General features: G+C 56.0%; 1 long non-coding RNA gene across 1 annotated transcript; it reads left to right on the forward strand.

Annotated features, from left to right (window-relative positions):
- Positions 1-1532: 1532 nt before the first annotated feature.
- On the forward strand, positions 1533-3754 carry LOC135969875 (uncharacterized). The gene is made up of 3 exons (XR_010585237.1): positions 1533-1746; positions 2913-3071; positions 3388-3754. It is a non-coding gene; the product is annotated as an uncharacterized lncRNA (long non-coding RNA).
- The last annotated feature ends 1491 nt before the right edge of the window (positions 3755-5245 follow it).

Consider the following 5245-nt stretch of genomic DNA (forward strand, 5'->3'; position numbering starts at 1 on the left):
TGATGAGCGCTAGTAGAAGATATGTTAGAACAGAGGGACCGCACGGACTGGGCGGAGATCAAGGAAGGCTTCTTGGAGGCGACATAGGAGGTGGCCTGCGAGGCTGAGTGGGAATATTTTGGGTAGAAAGGAGACCACTAAACAAGCGTTTCCGACCGAGGAACCAGCTCGCGAAGAGGGAAGGTGGTTGTGTGCTGGGGAAACCAATGTGGGTCTCCGTGGTCATAACAGAGGATGCCTTGGGCGTGGGGGGACAGAAAGTCAGCCGGCAAAGTGGGGACCTGAGTACTGGGGAAGCTGGGATGAAGGAGCCTCCCTCTGCAGGTAGGGACAGGGCCCTCTGAAGCCGGGGAGGGGACGGGGAAATGGGGAAGCGTCCAGAGTGGAGTCTCTCCGGTGTGCTCGGAGAACACCTGCCTTCATATCACCCGAGGAGTCCCAGAATGCAGATTCCGGGGTCTGGGACTCCACCACTCCAGCCCTGTTGATTGCAAAAACCCTGAGAGGGGAGAGAGACAGCCTCCTCTTAGCCTGGTCAGGGCCTGGGGCAGTTTGGGGACTGTTAACTGAGGGCCACTGAGGCTGGAGTGAGCCAAGCAGGCCCTGGGATGCCCACCGCACATCCCATCCCTGCCAGGCTCCCAGCTTAGGGCACCGGTGGGCGCTCCAGTGATGTTTACTGGCAGGCGGAGAACTCATTTCTTGCCTCCTTCTGAGGCAAGCAGAGGCGGATGTTGAGCCTCTGGGGTCCCTGGCCCAAGGCTGCAGGTCCTGGCTGCTCACAGCCGGCGGGTGGAGCCCTGTCCAGCCAACACACTCGCTCTTTGTCTATGTCTCAGCAGGGGAAGGTACCCGGGGTGGTGTCCGGCTGGGTGGGTGTCCAGGCTTTGGCAGCAGTGCCAGCCTCCCATCTGGCCCTGGAGACGCCCCTCCTGAGTTCCAGGCTCCTTGGAGAGGTCAGGATGGGCAGAAATTTGCAGGGGCAGGAAGCTGGCACCAGGATTGGGGAGGCCTTGGGCACACACAGCCCCTCCACCGTGGCAGGGAGCTGGCCCCAGGCAGCAAGGCACTGCGGGTGCCCCAGAGACACGGACAGGCTGCGTCAGGCTGAACCCCAGGCCAGCTGAGCCAGGGTGGCAAATCCTATGTCCGCTCCAGACAGCCCTGGGGCTCTGAATTTGCACTTGGGAGCGTGCAATTGTCTCCTCCAAAAGTCTGGTGGAGGGGATTTGAAATAATCCCAGCTTAGGGAGGGTGGGGCGTAGGGACAGGGCCCAGGGAGGGTCCAAGGGCACCACGGGGGGTTTGCCACCTGAGCCCGGGGATCAGGCAGGGCTTGGCCAGCACTGAGCACCCTTAGTGCCTGGCACAGGCTAAGACTCAGGGGCCGGCCATGCCTCTCCTGAAGCCGTCCCTGTTGGCGGGCAGGCGGGTGGGGCGGGCTGGGGGCTGGGCGCGGCCGCTCATATCTTCCCCGTTACTTCATCCATTTTGTTCCCACTGATCCCTTGTTTATCTCACTGGGAATGCAGCCGCGGTGGAAGACGGGGCCAAGGGAAAGGCCAGAGCCTGGGTCGGTCTCCAGCCTCACTCGCCCTCCTCCCTCACCTGGTCCCTGAGCTGAGAACCAGGGCCCGGCCTGAGAACCCCCAGGGCAGCACCTGGGGGCCGGGTCTGCACCGTGCCCTGACACTGACAGGCTGTGTGACGACAGCTGAGAGCTAACCCTCTCTGGTTTTACTTTCTGTAAATGACTTGGGAGGTTGTTCTGAATGACTTTTGAGAAGGACGAATAGTTGGTATTAATACGCCTGTCATTTCATAAGCATCTACTCTGTGTCCAGTCCTGTGCAGGTCCCTGGAGTCTCCTCTCTCACCCAATGCTCCCACGTCCCCAAGAATTACCATTATCTCATTTTACTTATTTATTATTTATTTCTTTGTTGATTTATTTTTTTTTTTTGAGATGGAGTTTTGCTCTGTCGCCTAGGCTGGAGTGCAATGGCGCAATCTCGGCTCACTGCAACCTCCACCTCCTGGGTTCAAGCGATTCTCCTGCCTCAGCCTCCCGAGTAGCTGGGATTACAGGTGCCCGCCACCACACTTGGCTAATTTTTTGTATTTTTAGTAGAGACGCGGTTTTGCCATGTTGGGCAGGCTGGTCTCGAACTTCTGACCTCAGGTGATCCACCCGCCTCAGCCTCCCAAAATGCTGGGATTACAGGCATGAGCCACTGCACTCGGCCCCATTTTTTCTATTTATTATTAGAGACAGGGTCTTGCTCTGTCACCCAGGCTGGAGTACAGTGGTGCAAACATAGCTCACTGCAGCCTTGAACTCCTGGACTCAAGTAATCTTCCTGCCTCAGGCTACCAAGTAGCCGGGACCATACACCACCATGCCCGGCTAATTTTTAAACTTTTTTTGTAGAGATAGGGTCTGGCTATATTGCCCAGGCTGATCTCGAACTCCTGGCCTCCAGTCATCCTTCTGCCTTGGCCTCCCAAAGTGTTGGGATTACAGCTGTGAGCCACTGTGCCCAGCCCCACTATCCCATCTTAGAGATGAGACTGAGAGAATGGCTGGGAGTCCCTCCCGCTGGCATCTTGCAACTTGAATTGCTGAGGTTTCGGGTGCAGGGGTGTACCCAGATGGTTGGGGTGATGGAGACCAGGTTGGAGAAGACCCTCTGGGGAGGGGGTATCGGCATAGGAAGTGAGGGCTGCTGTGGGCAGGGGGTGAAAGCCCAGCAGGGCCAGTGTGGGAGAATGTCACTTAGGAAGCTACCAGAAAGATATGCCAGACTCCTACCAGGCCTTGTCACTGCAGAGCCGCTGGCAAGAGAGGGATGTGTGTGGACCCTGGAGGCTTGTGTGGGATGGGCCTTAATCCCCACTGTCTTCCCCAGAAGATCACCCCATTAAAGGCAGAGCAGTGAGCGCAGGTGCTATGGCTTGAAGCAGGCCTGTCTGAATTCTTAGCAGCGATCTCCAAGGGCACCATAACCTTGCAAGAAAGAGGCTGCCAGGCCTGCATCTCTTTCTGATCCAGAAACCAGGGCCCAGAGAAGGTGAGTAAGCTGCTTAGAGCCACACAGCTGTTAGTAGCAGATCCAAGTGCAACCTGCCTGTCCCAGGAGCTTGCGGAATAGCTAGACCTTTGCTGCCTAGAAGGTCCTCTTGTGAGTCCCCTCCCTGGGCTCAGCAACCCAGGAGGGCATGACTTCTGGCTGGGTTCTAGGGCTGGAGCCTCGGTGTCCTCTTGTCTTCTTTCCTTGTGCGACTTGGTTTTCCAGTCTGTGAAATGGGGTGGGTGCGTCCAACTCCAAGCCTGCCTCTGCCCTGGGTCCTGGAGCCTGGAGGAGGAATGAGGTCATGTTTGTCTAGGGGCTGGAGCATCTTGGACGGAGAAACCTCGGCAAAGACAAAGGCCCATTGTCCCCCTTCCCCGGCCTTCTGCCAGTTCCCTCCCCAGTCACCAGATGAGGCCAGCCCTGCCCACAGCCCCCAGAGGCTGCCACGTGCCAATATGGGGTGACTCAGTGCCCCCTCCCTTCCCATTGGTTGATGATGCCTGGAATCCCACCATCAGAGCCTTGTAAGGTTGCTGTGGGATGGGTCGGGGTGAGGCAGAAAAAGACAAGAAGGTGGTGGGGGCCTCTGGCTTGTGGATATCATAATCACACCTTTACGGTGGGCTTGGGTGGGAGATCAGGCAATACTAAATAATAAAAACAACAAATTTCACACTTGCCTTTCAGTAGCTTTGGCATGAAACCTTTATAAGCATTATCTCAATGAATGCTTACCACACCCCTGAGGGAACACTGTTCTTTACCCCATTCCACTGACGGAGAACACTCACATAACTGGTAGATATGGATGGCAGAGGCGGGGTTCAAACTGGAGTCTATGTGGTTCTAAAGAGTCCTGCAGGGCTAAGTGTGGTGGCTCACACCTGTAATCCCAGCACTTTGGGAGGCTGGGGCTGGAGGATTGCTGGAGGCCAGGAGTTGGAGACCAGCCTGGGCAACATAGCAAGACTCCCTCTCTATAAAAATTTAAAAATTAGGCCGGGCGCAGTGGCTCAAGCCTGTAATCCCAGCACTTTGGGAGGCCGAGACGGGCGGATCACGAGGTCAGGAGATTGAGACCATCCTGGCTAACACGGTGAAACCCCGTCTCTACTAAAAAAAATTACAAAAAACTAGCCGGGCGAGGTGGCGGGCGCCTGGAGTCCCAGCTACTCGGGAGGCTGAGGCAGGAGAATGGCGTGAACCCAGGAGGCAGAGCTTGCAGTGAGCTGAGATCCGGCCACTGCACTCCAGCCTGGGCAACAGAGCGAGACTCCGTCTCAAAAAAAAAAAAAAAAAAAAAATTTAAAAATTAGCTGGGCATGATGGCATGTGCCTGTAATCCCAGCACGTCGGGAGGCTGAGGTGGGAGGATTGCTTGAGGCCAGTTCAAGACCAGCCTGGGCAACATAGCAAGACCCCGTGTCTATAAAAATTTAAAAGCCAGGCATGGTGGCATATGCCTGTGATCCCAGCTACTTAGGAGGCTGAGGTTGGAGGATGGCTTGAGCCCAGAAGTTCGAGGATTCAGGGAGCTGTGATCCCACCATTGCACTCCAGCCCGGGTAACAGAGACCCTGTCTCTAAAACACTGATAGAGTTCTGCAGAGCAGATCCAGGAGGTGGGGGCTGAAGTAGGGGGACAGGAAAGGGGGACAGGCCCAAGGCCTGGAGTTCACAGCAGTCAGGGGATCCCAACAGAGACACCTTCCCACTGAGCCTGTGAACAAGGCTGAGGTCCTTCATTGTTTCACGATGAAGTGGTTGGGGCCAGGCTCACGCCTGTAATCCCAGCACTTTGGGAGGCCAAGGCGGGCGGATCACCTGAGGTTGGGCGTTCGAGACCAGCCTGACCAACATGGAGAAACCCCGTCTCTACTAAAAATACAAAATTAGCCAGGCGTGGTGGTGGTGTATGCCTGTAATCCCAGCTACTCGGGAGGCTGAGGCAGGAAAATCGCTTAAACCCAGGAGGCAGAGGTTGTGGTGAGCCGAGATTGTGCCACTGCACTCCAGCCTGGGCAACAAGAGCCAAATTCTGTCTCAAAACAAAAAAAAAAGAAAAAAGAATGAAGTGGTTGGAGTGAGTCAGTTCTACTCCTGGGAAGATGGTGCTGGCCCCAAGAAAGGGGGCTAGAGGATGCTCGAACAATTTCATTGCTTTGAAACAC

The sequence above is a fragment of the Macaca fascicularis genome, chromosome 3 (assembly GCF_037993035.2).
Source record: "Macaca fascicularis isolate 582-1 chromosome 3, T2T-MFA8v1.1".
Taxonomy (NCBI): domain Eukaryota; kingdom Metazoa; phylum Chordata; class Mammalia; order Primates; family Cercopithecidae; genus Macaca; species Macaca fascicularis.